Source organism: Battus philenor, unplaced genomic scaffold (genome assembly GCF_028537555.1).
Source record: "Battus philenor isolate CCGP_79_NKW_IND1 unplaced genomic scaffold, ilBatPhil1.0.hap1 SCAF_16, whole genome shotgun sequence".
In the NCBI taxonomy this organism is placed as follows: domain Eukaryota; kingdom Metazoa; phylum Arthropoda; class Insecta; order Lepidoptera; family Papilionidae; genus Battus; species Battus philenor.
The window spans coordinates 8,848,712-8,870,484 of NW_027181678.1; the positions used below are offsets into that span (position 1 = coordinate 8,848,712).

Sequence of the window (21,773 nt, forward strand, 5' to 3'; positions counted from 1 at the left end):
ATCATTATTAATGATTAGTTAAACTTATTGCAAATTTATTAAATCGTATTGACTGTGTAATAGAATTAAAACAAAAAAATGTCAAAAATCACACTACGTTAAGTACGATATATTCAAACAAGATCAAGTCTTACTCTTATAAATAGATGAACGCTGAACTTTTGGCATATTATTTATATGGCCCACGGTGGCGAATTTATTTTTAGTTTCGTAGCGTAAGTCAGTTAATTGTTTGTGACCGAATTAATAGATGTGATAAAAAACGTTCATCGCTATTATATTAACATCATATTTTCGTTTATTAGCTAGTTCAGCCCCCAAATCTATAATCTCCATGAACTACATTGTTGCTGAGATACTAATAGAATATACTGCCAAGCAACCTAAGAGATCGTCGGCCTTAATCTCTAAAACCGATAAATAATCTGTCAAATGCTTCGAACCGGGGCTTCCGAAAGAGTCCATGTTCTTACTTGCTGTAGACTGTGTTAGGCGTTTTTCGTGCCCTGTCCAATGCGAAAAATTTTTAAATAACAAACATCAGCTTTTATCGAAAAAAAATATTGTTTAAGAAATTCCATGGCGGCACCTTTCCTGACGAATTTAAGAAGATTAAGTACCTGGAAAGCTTATAATATTAATTTTATTATTTATACATAATTTTAATATTCTACAACCCCTATATATTCCAAACACGGAGCAGGCATTCTAATTCACAGGTGATAAACCACGGATCGGCAAACACAGCGCAAAACGTCTATACATAAGCTATACAGATGATCTTAGAATCGTCGGAAGACACTGGATGCTGAGCCTCCAATCGCTCTTTTCAGAAATTTAGTGGGATGGTCTACATCCAGCAAAGAACCTCATATGCCTGAAATAATGACGATGTTGATGAAAAGTGATTATTGAGAATAGACGGCAATCGGAATTTTATCTTAATAGAGCATTAGTAATACATGTCGTATAGCAGAGAGATTGCTTATGCACTCTATATTGTACTTTATTCTCAATATAAACATTACATTACACACTCAATACTGATTGGTATTTATGAGTGGAACATATAAGTATTGTAAATGTATTATTTCTTTCAAAGCAATCGAAATAAATCAGAATAATTACTGTATGTGATATTACGACACAACTTCCATGATTGACAAACTGAGTGTAATAGTGCTATTGTTATCATTGTATATTTTTTAAATAATTCATATAATGACCGAATGTGATGAACGACGAACTTTTCCATAGCTCGTATTAAATGTTTTTTTTATTAATACTCATTTTTAAAATTAATAGTAATCCAACCAATGTATGTTGTACACTCTTTGCTGTTAAGCAGTTTTAAAAATAGTTATATTTTTATAACTGTATCTATGTTTTGCAAATGTGCAACTAAAAGTTGAAAAACTAGAGAACGCTCTTTGGCTTTAAACTCGTGTCTTTGTTGTAATAAATCTTAAATAAATTATACACATGTTTTTTCTCAATATTGAACACAGGCTTAAAATAATTGAATATTTTTAAATACGTGTAAATGCCTATTTGAATAAAGATATTATGAGTATTGTGTTTAAAACAGTCACTGATGTTAATTAGTAAACCAATATTTTTAGTACATTTTGGTTCTTTTCAATATTTTTAGTATATTTTGGGTATGGTGGGTTGCAACACATTAACAGTGTCTTAACCACAATAGATTGGACAGGTGACGCGTGGGTCAGAAATATACTGCGTGCATAGTACGGCCGAGTGGATAACCTGGTGGCATGCCAGCTGCTGTCTGCCAAATGGGTGAACCACGCTCGCCTGCTCGGCACCAACCACCTCGTACTATCAATTTACTGACCTTTCACCTTTGGTTAGAACTTCAAAGCTGATGAGGAATTATGACTGACCAGGGTTCAGACAAATGATTGAAACGTTTTCGCACTTCCGAGAGAACGTTATAAAGTCAACTACGGAAAGAATGTATCTAATGTTTTTAAAACGCAGAACAAATCATATCAAATCATATTTCTTGAGAGTGTTAAAAACAGTTTAATTAATTATTTTATATAATTAAAAATAAACTTCTTTCTTTCTTCTTTCTTATTGAAAACATGATTGATATACACGTTGTCATTTATAAACACACACATTGTGTCGTCATTTTAACCTATGTGTACAGTTTTATAATACACACCCAACCAAGCTCTATTAACTAAGATCTCTTAATTATCCTTGAACAAAATTCAGTTTACTAAACTAAAAGTTATTAAAAAAAACTCATTGTAGTGTAATGAATTAATAAGAAGTGATCGATAATGAAGTTTAGGAAGAATTGTTCTAATACTGTATTAAGGATATTGTGAAGGTCGTCACAAAAAAAAACTCGTCTTAGTTTGTTGTGGGTTAGTTTCTAACCAGGACCAGCGTTTGGTACTCAATCGGCAGTAAGCAGCCCTTGTACTGCACAGAACAGATGGCAGCTAAAGCCTTAAGATTCTGGAGTGGAGATCACAAGGTAAGCATAAAGTAGGACGTCCACTAGAAAAGTTGACGAACTACCTTGATAAGGTCGTGGAAATACGCTAGACGTATGCCCCATCCAGCCGGTCCTATAGAAAACCTATGGGAGTCCATGTCCAGCAGTGTACGTTATGCGGCTGAAATAATGATGAAAGTGATAGTGATGTCAGACATAAAAAAGAGTTTAAAATGCATACAAGATTATGTTTTCCTTGAAAGTATTTATGCCTTCACGAATAAGTTAACTTACAGTGCAATTATTTCACATTCATCGCATAAACTATTACGGATTTACGTAGTGTTAAGTGCGAAAAAATTGTAAAGACTATTTTAACTACGGACTTGTGTTAACGTAAGAAACCCTTTCTCTAACGATTTAGAAATAATATGGAGTAATGGGCTTTTTAAATAAAGTTGTAAAAAAGGAGGACGCGGTGTTGAATGAACTTTGAGTAAAAAAAGCACATCCAACGAAATTTCTCGGAGTGGAACTTTACTCATTTTGCTGTTTATCTATTCAATCTACTTATAAGCATTATTGCTTACATTTGCAACCTCATTTCGTTGTTGTAACTTATTCTTTGTGAATCATTTTAACTGTGTTTTATTTGGTTTAGGCCAATATTAATATTTTAATAATGAAATGTTTTAATTTATTTAGCTTAAATAAATTTAAAATACTTCATTCCATGGCTTATTAAAATTAATTACAAAATGAAACGGTATAGATTAATATCGAATATAAATTACAATTAAATATATTTTAAAAACTTTGATTGCAGATTTTCTTTTTAAGGAAAAACTCATTCAAATATTGGTAAGCGTCAAACAGCTTTTGATCGACTACGACACCCAAGATCGCAGAGCACTCGTATGTCAATACATTTCGTTTCTTAAAAAGTCGAGGCAACATTGATGGAAATCAAGTAAAGTGCTCTAGAGATATCTATGAGTACACAATATTTCAGACACGGCTCCGTATGTCATCTTACTTTCATGATTATATTTGGAAATATTGTAACTTTTATATTCAATATACCAACATTGGTTTTTAAATAAAGTAAGTAAAGATGAGTAAAAATCGTTTCATAGTGGCATAATGTTTAATTTATAGCCTGCGCTAGTATTCTACACAAATGACTTAAAAAAGATATAAAAAACTTTATATTTAAAAGTTCATAAATAAAGAGTAACGGAATTAATGCTAGTTGAGATAATTTAATTTTAGTTTATTTGCCCCTAATCTACGTTTGTATTGGATGTTTGTAGATTTTTTAACTCTTATTATTTTCAGTCAATAGACGCCCACTGCAAGGCATAGGTCTCTTCCGCTCGCCGCGATGACGCAATGATGGTCTATCTAATGTCTTCCCGCGACTGACGACCCAAGCAGCGTCTACCGGCTCGTGGTCGCAACTCTAGAATTTTTAAGCCCAAACGGCCATTGGTTGCACGAACGATGTGCTCTTCCTACTGCCACTTCAAACGAACAATTCCCGAAATTGGATTTACCAACGTAGACGATTTGTTCCCGGTACTTATAATCGCATACAATTCACCTCTCGCTAAAGACCCAATCGTGAAAGCGATGTGAGCCTTCGTGTTATAGGAAAATACATAAAAAAACAAAAGTCACGGATTACGCTGTCAAAAAGTTTGTTTTTTTTCTCAATCTGATTCTAGTTGCTATCAAATTGTCCACTTACTTTGTATGTTTACAGCACCTGTATACAGCATGATTCGTTTAACATACAAAAACTTTAAACGGGTGAATGTATACCACATTTACTTTCAAATAAGTTATGGTACATTCTAACCAAAAATCAATAGTTTCATCTAATCTTTAAAACTTTTGGCCTATAAATGAGCTATGCATTAACCCTTTGTAAGCTTCAACATCTTTCTAAGTTTACTACTCTTCAAGCAAACTTCTTATGAAGTAAACAAGGTGATTATTCGATATCTTAAGTGGAGAGTAATAGGAATATAAGAATAAATAAATGTTTTAAAATGTAAAGTCATCCTCTCTAGTCCCTTAAGTAAATATCTCCAGGCTCCTAACCCTCTCGAAATAGGTCAGGGCTTTCGCTTAAAAAAGCAACGAGTGTGTGCATGAGAGGAACGAATAATACATCCTTGGGATGGAAAGTCTGTACGTGCCGCCCGCTCTACTCTATACACGAACGACTTTGTACTAAAGAAACTACTTTTTCCTTTGTAAATGTTTCCATGTATATTTTATGTAAATTGACTCTTTCCAAGTTTGTTACGAAAAAGGTATGAAAGGCACAAGAAGAATTTTTTAGAAGATAACGCACTCAAATCCGCTGTTCCGTGTCGTTTTTAAAATAGTGTTCCTTATATTTATACCACTGCAATAAGCATTGCTGCGAAAATTGGTTTGTGATTAATTTATATTTACATTTTCATAGATTGGTAAAATTATTTATTGCTACTAGCTCCGAAAATCAAATAACTCTCACAATTGTAATTCAATGATAATATTATATAAGTAATTTTAGAAATTGTCTTATAGTTTAGGCATGTTACAAGTAAAATATCTGGTTTATGTATCAATTTAATTTTGATATTACTTGCTTACAGTCTAACTGGTTGTAAATAAAAATTTAAATGAATTCAGTCTTCATTTATATGCGTATACGGCGTTTTGTTAAGATATTGTTCAACATATGAAAACATTTATAGTGTACGTGGAATTTAAAGTTATTGGATTTATAGTGGATTCAATGTATCCACTATCCGGTTAAGAGTTAAGATTCAACTTTACGTCTTACAAATAATTCTCTTATGAACAATGTTAAAATAATTATGTAGTGAATTTGTAATAAAAACGATTACATTATTTTTCTATTCAAATTAATGGGATAACAATAACGGCATAAAGTGAATGGATAACATAAATAAAACTGTATTTTGACCGCAGACTGTTCGTATTGATTTGGCGCTCTGAGAAATGCAACAGCTGGCTAAACGCTTCAAAAAGTCGTTATAAAATTACTTTAAAAGTTATTTGTACTCTCACAGTTAAACAATTTGCTTTACATTTTTTATTTTATAAAATGCTGGAAAATGGATATGAAAACGATTCAAATTTCACCATACTATTTATCATTCTTTTATACTGAACTGAGGTTAAGTACATTAAAAATATTAATGCATAAAGTAAGTGCCACGAAAACAATATTAAAAAACAACATTTACAACCGTGTTAACTGGCAGTGGTAGCCCTGCGGATTTTCGGAAGTCTTTTATTAATCGGCGCCTTAGATAGTTGGTCATACATTTTTTTCAGAACTTAGGGATAGAAATAAATTATTATACAGACAATACATTATAAATAAATGTATATTTATTTTATTATCTCTAGGACGCGATTTCCGCATTACAAACATAACGAGCCGATAACAACGCCAGCCCGCTGCTATAAGCTTTATGCGAACAATTCAGCTCTCTTATCGAAACTCACTAACTGCATACTTGGGTTAATTTCAAATACATCGCATCTGCGTCATTCATAGATAAGGCGATAAGCTGATCTTAATGCTATTTAGTATATTGTAATGAGAGAATGTCGAAGTGTAACTAGCTAAGCGCGTACTAATCGATTTGGTAACATTATTATTATATTTACGATTTATTTTAAAAATATAAAAATAAACGCACCAGCCATATTATATAAAATTCAAAGTTATTTTATATTCTTTTACTCTATGTGTTATGTTTCGATACATAACAACTTATATAAAAATTGTTCAAGGTTTATTCCTCCCTCGAATCAAAATGCTAACGAGTTTTGGGTTTCCCGTACAAGTCGAGATCCCTTCTCAGGGCCCTTGTGTCGAATTATTCCACAGAGTGATCTAAAGTGACCTGCAGTTGCTTCCTAGGTTGCTACTAAATCCGAAGAAGTAAATAACGTAAAAACCCAAGTTCAAGTTCTTAAGAAAGCGCCTGAGCTGAGTTACTGTAAAGAGAAATCATAGACGTCAAAATACGCTGTCTTTGGGGGAGGAAAGTGTTGTCTATTTCCTACACGATAAAATCTCCTCCGTGGTTATCATCTGTGCGGTGTGAGGGAATCAAGTTCCATTAGAAACTTTTAAAGAGAAGACGCAGTGAAGCTGTTAATATCAATGGACTTAAAAAACACGATGTTTTATAAAAAAAAATGTCCAGTTAATATGGTAATCGTATATTGCTTCAGAAACATAACTACAAAAATCACATGTCAACATAGTGACCGGCGAATAAATGTATTTTTAAATTATATCTTGAAAGTGATAAATTTCTGTGCTGTCGATTTATTTATTTTAAGTGTATCCAGTAACACACACACATAAACTTATTAAAAAAACACTCAACATTCGTAAAATTGTTATCACGATAAAACCCTTATAACCTAAATATGATAAAAACAAAACAATGTAGTAACTAAAATTTTATTTTATTAATGATTTGTGAATAATAGTAGAACTAATATGTTTCACTGTTTTCTTGTCCGTATGTTTTATATACCTAAAACACAAAATTGGATAGTTGTGGCCTAGATTCGTTCTATAAGGAATTCTTGCTAATGTGAATGCTTTTTTACAAAAGGAAATAAAAAATGGGGTCTTGCTGTGCACTTCCGTGGCTCCAACGAGCGCGATTAAAAATTTAACCTTGGTAATAAGCGTCGTTTTGTAAACAGGTCGAGTTGGCAGCCCATCTTTATGTGGAATGCTAATGAGATTGGCTCGCCACGCGCCTGTACCGACCGGGATCCCAGAACGTTCGAAATTTTCACAACCATGATTATTTTAGACTAGTTTTCGCCTGCAATTTTGTTTGTTAGAAATTTTGAAACAACTTGGTTATACAATTAATATCTCTTCTTCTTCATTGCATAGTATTGAATTACAGAAATCGGATCTTTATTAAAGCTTCCTCACCTTGCGGTGGATATGTACCGTTGATTGGTTTGATCACACGATATCTATTTTTTAATTCATTCAAACATGTCAGACAATAAACTCGCACTGTAAGTTATAGGCTTCCCTGAAAGATCGCCTCAATGGCCGGTATTGCGCTGCTCGAATCCAGCCACTTCCAGCGACCTTGATCAAATTGTCCCTCCGCCTAGTAGGGGACCACGTACGCCGCATCTACCGCCTTTTTTATTATAAATTTATAATTGAATTATAAACTAAAAGAATCGATTAATAAAATCTTTTTCTCTTAACAAAACTACTCTTATTACGCTCACGACACTACCATATTTCAGCCATGACAATTCTGGTATTCACATAAAAAGTTTAATTGTGTATTAATTATTAAAGAAGCTGTTATGGCAATTTTATAATGTATTTATATATCAAAACTCGTAAAGGTAATTGCTCATAATCAGTCTATAAGCCTAAAGCATAATTGTGATAATTATCCATAACATTGGTAACATTGGCATCAGTAAATTTAATTAGCAAATAATTGGTTTCATTATAGTAATCTTTTATTCATTCCGTACACAAAAGTCTTATAACAATAATTAAGTACTTGATACAAAAAATGGCACATAAACGAAGCCTTATAGGGTGGCTTTTAGTTGATGGGCCACTCTATTTCTGCGAACCCATTTCGACGAAACTCTAATAGCGCACATGGCTAACAGCGTCAACTTCAATAGAAAAGGATGAAAATCGTGGTCCAGTCAGATCCGCACCACACTTGACACCACTGTTTTCAACACTGTACCGACGCCAAACAGGTGTCAAAAAGTGTCGATCGATAAAATGACGTCATATGCAGGAATTTAGTAAGAGGCGATCACTACCCTTAAAATTGAAGATAACGATCCAAGGTACAAGGAGTGGAGAATAAAAAAACCTTCAGACTTCTGAACAAAATAAAAATAATTACTATGTACGACATAAAATAATGTTCGTAGTTATTCAACTTCCTCATAATTTATAATCAACCAGTTTTCAAACTTAATTGCATTTCTTAAACTCCCGAACAATGTTGACTGTACGAAAATAGTAAAATCAGTACTAATGTTGAACAAGGCTATACTATTTTATAAATCCACCGAAATCTAGTTAATTTCCAACAAACTTTTCACGTATTTAATATTGGAAGACTCTTCACCTTATAATGTTCCATGTCCAATGCGAACAACTTTTTTTCTTCGTAATACCTCAATGGCGAATATTTCTCAACAAATTAAACAAATCATTTCGATCTATAATTTACAACACGTATCCAAGGGCAGGTATGCTAAATTATTGGCAATCCGTTTTATAGTGGAAACACTTTAATTCGAAATGCAACATTTAATAGGTTTTCACCGAACTCTACCTACCTAATCGTAACTCGTAAAGTTTATTATAGTCTAATAAAGTTCAAATTGGTATTGCTTTTTAATTGACTTAAAACAAATTTTGCGCCTACTTATCTTTATCATCTTATATATGTAAAACCGAAACCTTGATTCTCTTGGTCGCGCCATAAATTATAAACGACTTTACTAGTATTCCTCTTTATATAAGTTTCAGAATACTCACCATAAGCGCTTCGTTGTGAACAAAATTTAGAAAATCAAGCTTGAACTTGAAATATTAATATTCTATTATGCAATAATGAATATTAAAACTGTGCATTTCTCAGTTCGCTTTAAACTTCGCGTGTTAGACAGTTCACGCGTTGCAAATTTATCAGTATTTGATCAGTATTTATTGAAACTATTCAATTTGCTTCAAATTTAATCAATCATTAAAGTAATGACCTTAAATATATTACATTGAAAGCGACAGGCAAATATCTTCTGTCTGTAAAGTCTTTGGGGACAGGTAAAATAACTATAATATAAAAAGAATGATAGTATTTTTAATTTGCACACTTAATTTATTTTTATAAAATATTCCAACAGAACCATATCAAATAATTATTTTCTCGAACGAACAAAGAAACAACTTTTTGGAATCCACCTTAAGTATTTGTTCTCGGTTCTATTCATATAGAACTGAGTACAAATACTCTGTCATCGGAAGTTGTACAATATGTTGCGGGAGTTATTCAGCATTCCGTTTAATACGCTATTTGTATTATACGTGTATTACTCATTCTCATTAATTGTCAAAGGAAAAACAATAAAGTTTGAAAATCTTTACAGATTAATAATAATTAGATATAAATAATTTTAATTTTATTTATGGTAAGTAAATTTCTTCAAGCTTGTCCGACGTTTACCTTTAGAAAGCATGTGGCATTTTCAAAGACAGTTGAACCAAAGAAAGACATTCTAGTTATACAACGCTTAAAAACCTTTGAAACGGCATCTAGTTATATCATAAACAAGATTTAGCAAACTTGCTTCAGAGATTGCAAACATCTCAATTTTTATTTGGCCTGGGTCTACACTTGTCTCATTGACATTTAAATATTCTGCGGGCTTTAGGGAATGTATATACGTAATGAGAATAGTTATGAGTGAAGTTTCAAAAACTACTAATAAAAGATCGATTCCTTTAGCTTCATATATGTTTTGAATATGATTATATTATGAGAAATATTATTAATTTTCTGGATGGGCTTATAAACAGTTCAAGACTATTACTTTATCCAGCACCATTCAGAATTATTTGATTGGCTTTTAATTTTTAACAAACACGTAGAGAAACGGTCTCAATAAAACTTAATAAAACTTGGTCCGTCGTTAATAAGTCATGAGGTACAATTATTAAAAAGGCAAAGCAAATTGAAACGTATTGAAACTTGAACAGGAATGCTTACTCACTTTTGAGTTATAAAAATGTAAAATAACTTTGTAGAAAATAAGGTTCAGTGTAACCTATCCGAATATATTGAATAAAGATACGTCCATTTTCGTATCAAAACTTAGAAATGACAAATAAATGTTTTGATTTATTTTTCTTTGAATGTTTTATAACAATAATAACTATAATTCAAATATTTCTAACATTTTGTCAAAAATTGATTACTTCTTTTCAATAAAAATATTATAAATACTGCAATTGAAACAAAAACTGCTTTAAATGCTTGCACGCATAATTTGTTTTCTATGTTAATTAATGGTACTTATTAATTAAGTATCAGATAAACTCCAACGCACAGCACAGTAAATACTTTTATTCCACTTTTAATAATCCTACAGGCCAACTAGCATAGTTTCCACTAGACAACTTATCACTTCGATGGATATTGAATGAGTGACCAAGCTCTTGACTCAATATTTAAAACGCTGTTTCAACCCCACCACTCTCAATCCTTTTACTGGAAGTTATCACAAAAGAGTGACGGGTCGAGTAGTGTTGCTATTAAAGAAAAAATAAAACTACCTTTTATAAATTTATTACATAAAGTTTCTTTTTTTATAAAAACTATTACCAGTATCAATATTGTTAAATTTTACATAGCTAATGGTTTATTTGGTGATGGAGTTCTTTAGCTAGAAACAATATTGTTGACCGCCAACTTCATTTAAACTTTCTGTTTTATAATTCAGTTAATAATAACAGCAGGTAATAATATACATGTATAAATCGTAAAACCGTATTTGCTTAAACCTCCGCATGACACCGCTAAATAACTGCCAAAATCAATAAAAGTTCTATAACTCTAAGTCAGCCGTCATTGCATAAAAGACTTGGCTCTAGAAATCTCCATCGAAAACCTCATTGCATTTTACAAATATCTAGGTAAAGTGAAGCCAAAGTTTTAAATTTGCCAATTTATCATTTATATTTTCTTATACAAGTCGCAATATAGTGATGTATTGGGGGCAGTTTGTTGGCTCTTTTATTTCACATTCATTTAAGTTGAACAGTTTATCAGGACAAGTATCTAGCAGATTTTGTTACATTTTGATTAATATAATAATGGAGCTATATTCAAATTTGGCTCGCGTCATATATCTTAATATGCAATAATATAATAAAGTAATAATAACAGATTTTCAAATGTACGGAACTTTTACGAATTATTTTTTAAAAATTATTGTATTCTACTTTTCGATAATCCTCTTCATTCTCATAGTAGAAATATATTAGTAATTCTTTATTTAATACATTCGGATACATGCTAGGTATGCATCTTATTGAAAATAATCCCAAATATTATACAATAACACTAGCAAAAGAACAAAGCGCAACAAAATAACTTGTATGAAGACTTTAAAATAAAATTGTTTATTATTATTCGTTTAACGTTACAACAAACATTGAAACGTAATTTTATACGTATGATTGTTTGATGTGATTATTTTAGAAAGAATTTTTAGAGGAATTGTATTTTTCTTCTTACTATAAATACTTTCTCTTAAATTGTTGAAACTGTAAGTGTTCTGCATCTATACCTTTAATAAACGTTATAAATTAGTAAGGTCTATACAGAATATTTAAGTATTATTTGTGAAATTTGTTGTATTAAGAACATAATCTTGACGTAAGCTAATAAACAACTCTAACGGTTTATACAGACGACTGTGTAAAGAAAAAAAACTTTAAAAAATTACCTTAATAATAATATCCTTTTAATTACAAATAGCTATATATAAAAAATTCAATGTAGAATTATAATTTTTTATATATGTAATTAATGCTGAGTTTATTTCAAAACCTCATACAACGTAATATATAATATAATAATATAAAATAAATGTCTATGGCAGAGTTTCACTACTCTATGTATCTTAACTTAATTTTTTTCTATGAAATTATATATTATCAAAATTTTATTGTTATTTAAAATAGTAGTCTTTTTAGGCATTTTTGCAACGCATTCAATTTTCTTTTACAAGTTAAAAACATCAAATTGATATACTTTAATATATACACTCACTTTATCAATTTTAATATACGTAATAACTCAAATTTAAAAACTTTTATACAATAAATATTATGCAATACAAATTAAGAATGGATAAACTTTAAAATGATAATGTTACCTAAACTCACAGTAAAGAAAGGGATTCCGACAACGGACCCCTTAAACGGCGTATAGTCGTATATGAACGCGTGTGCCCTCGTGACCAATGCAAACAGAACATACCCGCCCTTTATTCCCGTCGACGAACGATCAATATCCGTTCCAAATAACGCCTCCTACACATTCAAATTCATCATTAACTATCTGCTATTAATAATTTAACGAATGTAACTAAAGCCTTAACGTCGTAAGCCTAAGCTTCTTCATCATTTTGTGATGTATGTTATATATGTAGATCAATATAACATAAACAGATATATTGTACTACTAAGTGACCAGAGAGCACTTCATACTCATTACTTTCCGTAGAATCATTGGATTAGATTAATATTTGTGCCAAAGATCCGACTGAGAACAAAAGGGTTGCGACAATTGGAAAGTGGCCAAGTGTGGGTAAAAGCGACTAAAATATCACTTTACGCAAAATATAAATGACTAATTTAAAAAGCATGCATTCTGGAAACTACCTCTATTTGTTGACTAAAATTAAACAATATACATTTCACTTATTTACAAATTTTACCTTTTCGCTAAAGGACGTTATGATGCAGTTTTAGTTAAAAATTTAAAGTTCAAAGAACCGCCTAATGAAAGTAATCAATAATAGATAAAGACGGTATGGCAGTTCGTGAAACATCGGATCAATATGGAAAAGGTACGTAGCGCTTTTGTAAGTTGCATGATGCCAGCCAGACGTGTATTACATTTTTAATACGAGTGAATATCTTTTTTATTTCAACCTGAAATTACTTCGCCATCGTAGAATCTTCTTCTACTTCTAACTAGCAGTGTCTTAGATAGGTTGGCAGTAATAAACTAATAATTACCAAGGATCCAGATATTTTTTTTAGTATCTTAACTCTCTTACATTTTTGATGTGATTTGTTTTTTATGGAACGCAGATTTCAAATTATAGCTTCTAAGAAAAGCAAATATTTCTTATTTGCTTATAATATATAGCAAAACATTTTTCTAACGTTAACATATTTCTGGAATATCAAAAGATATATATATATATATATGCATTTATATGTATGTATATGTATTATTAATAGTGTTTAACTTTCTTAACAATATAGCACACTAAAACAAGAACAAATCTTACATTACTTTTATTTCAAGTCGTTAATCAACCATACAGTTTTAGTTGGCGCACGATTTGTAGCGCCAAAGAGTGGACAATCAACTGGCTTTGTGTCGCTTGTTCTAAGCGACGAGGACCTCTTAACTTTAAGTGGGTCATCAGGCTGCTTGCTTTGTGAAAGAAAGCATAACAATGCATCCAATCCCTTGGAAATCTTTTTTTTTTGCAAAACCTTGTTTTCCATAGACAATTTTTATTGGATAATGTGATGCTCGTACACAATCACACATTCGTCCAAAAAAAGAAACTTATGTTCAACAGTAAGAACATTATAAAGTGTAAAAAATACAATACGATTCTAGAATAATTATACATAATAACTTTAATAACTATCTCGTCACTTATAAAAGCATATCTGTGAAAGGGACAATAATTATCAAAAATAAAATTTGGTAATGTACATATGTTGGTTTTATTTCTAGTTTTAATAATAAGGTGCATTTGTGTAACATGGAAAAATATGTGCTTTACCGTGTTACGATTCCTATTATGACAATTTCTTGGTGTTCAGAGTACTTATAGTGCTGAAACTAATCTTAGCTCAGGTTAGTACAAACGCTAGTACAGACTACATAGTTTACATCCGTACATATATCCCTTTATAGTTGTAGGCTTTGTTTATCTCTCAAAAAGTAATAACTTAAAGAAATGATGATTTCGCTCTTTTAAATATATTAGTAACAGTTAGTAGTATTTAATGGAATCAGGCGTTACCTCGCGGAAGTCCATCCTAAGTAAGAAAAGGACCAATATTATATATATTGGTTCTTTTCTTACTTAGTTAGTAGTATTTGTAAAAATGATCAAAATTAAAATACTTTTGTCTTATTTTCTTGCTACAATAACAATTAATATATCTATAAGTTTTGCTACGTATGTCTTCATTTGGCATAAAATTGAATAAATGTCTCTGTTTCAATTATTATTTTTTGATTGGTCTGGCCGCTAGCCAAGATTTTGTACTTAATCAAGGGGATTAAACATAAAAATTCATGACTCGTATAGATATTATTCATTATATTTATGAAGTCCCAAATAAAACTACTCACAGGATTTATTTTTTGAATCGAAAATACATTTTCAGCTTATTGAATTTCTCAATCGCAATTTGTTTTTAAATATAATCACTATATATATTTATATATACAATCAACATAGGATGTAAATTGTTACTATAAGTAAATGAACAAAATCATGTATAAATTGTTTTAAAACTGTTTTAAAAAGTTTTAAACGTAATTTACAATCCCCACAGGTTCGTCTCTAAGTGAAAAATCTTTGATCACCCTGAACAAATTATCCTATAATTGTTAGAAATTTTTGATGACTTTAGCATAATCCAAATCCTTGCACCGTGTGACCATACAAGTATACATATTCCCGCCTGTGCTGGTAGAATTATGAAGCCACCCGAAAACTAATAAAAGATTTAAGCAAATAATTTTTAAAAATAAAAGTATCATTTAGATGTTTGTATTGTTTCTGAAGATGTAGTTGCTGCTAGCTCGAGGAGCTTTTACAGCTTCATCAGAATTCAGTTCGCGGAGTTGAAGGGTCTGCAAAAAATGTATCAAAATTGACTGGTTCCTTATTACAGTCACAGGCTGATGATCGCACGAAGGTACCGGACTGTACACGTGTGAGTGTGTACAGTACTACTAAGTAGGTATAAATGTGAGTATATGTACCAGAGAGCCTGCCTGTAATTGTTCCGTGTCTCGTTACATAACCATTTTTTAATATAACCTTTTACTAATCATTACTAATCATTAGCATAAGTACTCAGTGATTACAACAATAAGTTAATAATTTAAAAATTAACGCCTGCACATTCTATTTTAATAAATAGTACACACGTACATGCATTACAGATTGTTAGAATGTTATTAATTATTTCCAAGGTAGATAATAAACAATGAAACAATTAATTTTCAGGTTCAACCTGCCTCAAGAAGCATTGTTATTCGTAATTCCACAGTAAATAGACAAACATAGGGGAGTGACAGTCGATGAAGTCGAAACGGAAACGTGTTATTTGCTTAACTGTGTTTGTTGGTCGATCGGGCGCGCGCAGCTCATGGCTAATGGGCAAAGCCGCCGTATGACTACTGCAGGCTCGAAAAGAAAAAGGGATAAGCCGCGTCTCATTATAATTGCATAGATTTTTTGTCTCTTGTATTTAAAAATATGATTGACTATTTTAAATAACCTATAAATATAATTATTAAGAATTACAAGCTATTAAATATAACCTATTAAATTGATTAAAATAAGTGTATGTTGTCCACTAGTGCCTTACAAAACGGAACTGATTGTGGATGATTCTAATCAATTTTTTACCTTTGGGATAATACTTATTGAAATCTACTTTTAATTTTATAATTAGATTAACTTAATGTGTAATTACTTTTATAATTTTATTACAAAGATATTTTAAATAACTATACTATAGATAACAACAAAAGGCATAAAAATTAAATGAAATGATGATAAAAGTAATTTTTAGCCCAGCAATATGACCAGATAGCCTGTGTAATACGTTTTAAGTAATAATACAATACATGGTTGGTTATAGATATAGATTTTTGGATAGAGTGTATCAAACATTTATTGACGGTAAATGAGCTATACATTCACTCGTTTAAAGTTTTTACACTATAACCAATAAACCTGAATAAAGGAGCAATAAACGAACATAAGAGAATGATTTGATAGCAACTAGAATCAGATTAAGCTCCCCTATCACCGGTTTTAAATTAAGCTACGAGTGTTCCTATCGCTAACTGATCTGTAACTTTCGTTCGCCTACAGATCTCCTTATCTCTGATTTCATCTCTAACAGAATTCCCGACCCTCTCCATGGCACGTAGATTGACTGCGAGCTTACGGTTGAGGCTCGGATTATGCGACCACAGTATAGAGGTCGGAAATCCCCCCCTTCCTCCGTAAAGCTGTTTTCTGTGATAATTAAGCTAAATAGCTATTTGAAGAACAATATGGGAGATCAACGACTCATTTGGCTTGCATTAACAAGCGTTCGGTGTAACATATCGCTCTAACTAAATATTAACGAATTCAAATAAAATGGTCATAAAATGTTAACGAATAAATAAAAAATAAAGTTTTAATTTATCCTTTTTTTACTTATAATTATTTTAAAACAGAATATTTCTATTGTTTAATATAGTTTATTCTCCTCTTAACACGTGGTCTACGTCGTGACATTTTTATTATGTAATTGTGTAATATTTAAAAATCTAATATGCTTTACAAAGTGTAATTATCATAATTACCTATCTGCGTTGATACTTTTTCTATTTACAATGATTTAACGTTGCTCACTTTACTTAACTCTGTGACTGATATTTGGAATTCTATCTTTTTCTTTATAAATTATAAGATTATCGTCGTACTATCGAAATCCTCATGTATAAAAGTCCTATACTCGTGGTTCATACTTATATTCCATGACCATGTGGGCAGAACTATAAAAATCGCATTAGAACATGTCTTATGTTGGTATATTTCAAATTTATTGTATTTTTTTTAAATGGATAAGATGATATTTATACCATGTGTATTTCTTTCATAAAGCATCAGGAATGTTACATCATGCCTGACATCATTCCCTCTTTTAAAATAAATTCACATAAAAATATCGGTAATAGTAAAGTGTCGTTTTCCTCATCTTCTCAATTTTTATAACAAATTTTCATCATTTAACTACTTACTTACTTATTTAATATATATGTAAATGGTTTGCATATTTAGAGTAAAATTTTACATTTAGTAATATCAGACATACAGCCACGGGTTAAATTTTGAACGAGGGCATGCGAATAATATATTATTGCTCTATCACTTTGTGTGACTTATATAACTAAATTTAAAAAAAAATACAAAGAAGATAGCTCAGCACGTCCTAGGGATAAAAATCTGTATACAGTACTTCCACCAAAGCGCTGTAGACTTGCATAATTTATTACAGTACTCTCTCCGTCTCTCTCTCGCTCCTTCCGAGAGTCTTGTATTGCAAGTGCTGAATTAGTGATTTTTTTACATTAAGTACTTGATGAAATTCAAATTGCGCGTTATAAGTATTTTTTAATAGGTAAGGACACAGCCTTTTTTTCTCCTCTTGTTTTTGTCTTAACAAACTCCTCAAGCGGCACCCCATTTACGGAGTAATGACCATTGACCAAGGACCGTAAGAACCGAACGTTTCTCGAGTGGTGACCACGAGCCAGTAGACATGGTGTAGGTAGGCCTCACTCTAGGTGCACTAACGACATAGTCAAGATCGCTGTATGCGAGTAGCGCAAGATGGATCATTGTTGCAATCTTTGAACAAGGGCTATGTCTTGCAGTGGACGTCTATCAACTGACATGGTGATAATGAAGTAATTGGCAATCAAGGCCATAACAGTTCGATATTTTTGAAAGAAATAGCATTGAAATGTAATAAATATTAGAAAACTCTAGTTAATCGAATACATCAGTGTTAAAGAATTTTATTTCATACTCTGTAATAAAAAGCAAATCTAAAAATCTCTTCAATTCACATTGAACGTACATGTCATTGAACGTTACAACAACGCTCTCTTTTTTGTTAAGATCAGATATACGATGTCATTATATTGAAATTTAAATTTGAATTGTTGCTCGAAAAGCATAATGCTGTGACAATATCATTGCATAAAAATTGCGTTGTAATTTGATAATTTTTCAGTTGATTATTTCCTATCAACAGGGTTTCCTACAAAGAAGTTTAAAGATAATAACAGAGATCACATTGAAAAGGTCGTTGTAGCTGAAACAGATGGATTGAAAAATGATTACTCGCAATATTTAGCATTTGTGATGAAGTTCGAAAGCTAATACTAATGTTAGCACTATCATTAAATATTTAAACATCCTATATATGATGTTACAGCCCAATTTGTCGCACATTCTCCTCTATTGCCAAACGTCGAGGTTTCGTGCCGTGGTTGCGAAAATGGGTCATCAAGTACCTTGTACTTACACAAATCGATGCAAATTCACTGTAATTGTACAAATAATAAGTAATTAAAATGTAATGTAGATCATTTGCTATTAAGCGTAAGTGCTATAATAAAATGAAATGGTACACAAATATGGCTTTTTATTTACATGGTCACGTATGAGTAAATAGCTATTCATTAATAACAACTATATTATGAATGAAGCTCAATTAAATTTACCTCCCCGTTTGACCTTGTGGATGTGGATGTGAGGAATTGAACAGGTCTTCAATGAAGAATCACGTACTTATTTCAAGCGATTGCCTGCCAGAGTTATCTTCAGGTCTTGACCATACAAAGCACTAGAACGTTCGCGACATTCAAACGTTTCGCGGGGCACTTAAACAAGCGGGCGATGCTTGGCAAATGAGGAACGGAACTAGCAGTGAAACACACACGATGCCCAGCAGCAGAGCACGGTCGAAGACTGGCAACGACTCGCGAGTGCTCGCCGCTTTGCGCTGCCGCTATTTGCGCCCGCTTGCCGCCCGCCCCCCGCCGGCCCGCCCGCCCAGAGCTTTCTCTGCGCAACGCAACAATAATCACTTATTTCTTTTAAACGTCCCTTTGATTGTTAATATTAAAATTAGCTAATTATTGTAAAACTTATTATTTTGTACTGGCCTGTTACGACAGTGCGAAGCCACCATAGTAAAATAATGCATTTAATTTAATTATCACAAAAAATAAATAAACATAATGAAGAGATATAGTGGATAAAAATAGGCTCTAAAATTTATCTATTTCTATTTTTGCAAGAAATCGTAAACTTATATCCCTGAATGAATTGAATGAAAAATGAACATAACATTGAAAAAATCTAAATATCCAGAACTTATGTAAAACACTTTTAAGTATAAAAAAATATAAGTGGAACATTTAAGATTTTCCCCTACCTATTATTCATGCATTTATTTTTTTTTCTTTTTTATTTTGTTTATTTTTATTCTAAAGTAAAGGTGAACGAATTCTAATATATGTTTATTTGTAACCTTTTATTTCAAATAAAATGTAAAGAGATGTTGATATTTTTCTTTTATGAATATCAATTTGTACTATATTACAAAGCAATGATGTAAGAGATAAGGATGATATAAACAAATCGATGCAAAGAAATTTAGATATCTCGCTTTTCTTCATCTTAATAACATAAAACCTCTGCTTTCAAGCCATAGAGACCTTATTATTTTTTTCCAAAGCAATTCATTTACAATTGTACTTAATTCTATCTCTATTTCTCTTCATCTTTTCACCCGACAGACTCCCACCTGTAAGGCTTAGACCTCCCACCTGTAAGGCTTAGACCTCACCCAAAAGATAACGATGACCGGTTTTACACTGCCTGCATCCATTGACTACCCGTGACCTTAACTATATCGGCGGGATATCTATTGGGGGGGCGTGGGAGGCGTCGCGATCGCACTTCTAGAACCTTTCGGTCCACAACAACCATCAATTACATGAGTTATGTACCCCACCCATTGTCACTTCAAACGAGTAATTATTCGAGCTACGTCGGTAACTTTGGTTCTTCTGCCGACCTCCATATTTCTGATTCGATCTCGCAGCGAAACTCTCAGCATAAGTCTCTTCATACCTCTTTGAGCCTTCTTTTAAGGCTCACCGTAAGACCACGACCACCTCTCAAATATGTAAGTTATCACCGGCAACACACACTGGTCAAATACCGTAATCAGGTATACGGTATTTTGGGCTAGAAAACGTTTCGTAACTTCGCGAACACAGCCAATCCGAGTCGAGTTCGAAGAGTGATCTCTTTCCCGAAGTTGGACTTACGTCATCGAGCGCTGCACCCATGTACTCCACTATTTCTCTTCAATACGGGAAAATATTTTCATAAAAGTAATATTATTATAATATTACATAAATTCTATTGCTTAACTATTATTACGATCATCATGTCCGTCACCCCGTGCCTGCCTATATTACTATACTTATCTCTTTTTTTTTTAATATACCTTAATAATTACATTAGGTCTTATATTATTATACATACGTGACACCTATAATAATTTGCACGGTATTAAATGTACTGGTAAAGTTAATTACTATTCACTATAATTTAAAGAAATGTGGCTATTCTTAACTTATAATATTTTATTATCAATACCTTATTTACTAATTGGCGGCACCACATAGTGAGGCCATATCCGTTGCTGTCGTTCCGCCAGGAGAAGACGTACTGCCGTTCCTGGCTACTGCATTTCTCACTATATTGTCCTTTATGGATTGTGAGGACTCAGCGAACCAGAATCAGCGATGATTCCCTCCCCATTTCTAACTCCAAGTCGCACCTGCATCGCCCATAATTCGGACAAGCTTGCAACGGGTATAATGATCTCTCCTCCACTTCCTGGTCGCAAAAACAGGCCGAGCAGTCAGCTCGAAACAAAACAGGTACCAAGGACCAGGACTTGTATTGGCATAAATGGGCTCCCGCGCATCGCCTTCTGTGTCATGTCCGGGTACTGGGCAGAAACTCCCTCCTGACTTTGGCGGTTTCGCCTTCAAAGTAACGTTTCCGCCAAACCTCCGACGTCCCTTACAAAAACAGATACTTATCAAGCGAAAGGGACACTTCTTCATAGGCTAGTGAAGTCTTTATCTTCAGGGTGACAGCCACTTTTGCCAGTTCGTTGGCCTGCTCGTTAACCGGTAAACTCTCATGTGCCTTGATCAAGCCGAATTTTAATGTAAAGAGCACCTAGTCTCACTGCCTCAGCCAGTTTGTTCTGTGCTGCCGGATGACAGGGGAATTGATCCCTCAGCAACTCCAGTTATGACCTTGAGATGATATGAACCTCGTCGACAGCCGTTTACTAAATGTCCGCGATAGCCCCGAGATGTAGTTACTTGATATACATAACAGTCAGATGTTGAAGTTTTACCAATTTATTCAACTCTATATAAGAGTACATATGAAAATTTTTATTTACTGTGAGCATAATTTACATCGGACCTTAGTTTAAATTACAAAATAATCTGAACTTCTAATAAGGCTCTTAAATGTAACAAAAAGTAATTACGGCTTTATTATTTTATATGTG

At 32.3% G+C, this 21,773-nt stretch overlaps 1 protein-coding gene across 4 annotated transcripts in view; it reads right to left on the reverse strand.

Annotated features, from left to right (window-relative positions):
• The window catches only part of Shab (Shaker cognate b), a 60,194-nt gene extending 41,096 nt beyond the window's left edge, over positions 1–19,098 (reverse strand). For all 4 annotated transcript variants that reach the window (XM_068762299.1, XM_068762298.1, XM_068762297.1 and 1 more), the window contains exon 1: positions 18,886–19,098. The gene's annotated coding sequence lies outside the window, so the exon portion shown is untranslated. The remainder of the gene's footprint in view (positions 1–18,885) is intronic.
• Between the last annotated feature and the right edge of the window lie 2,675 nt (positions 19,099–21,773).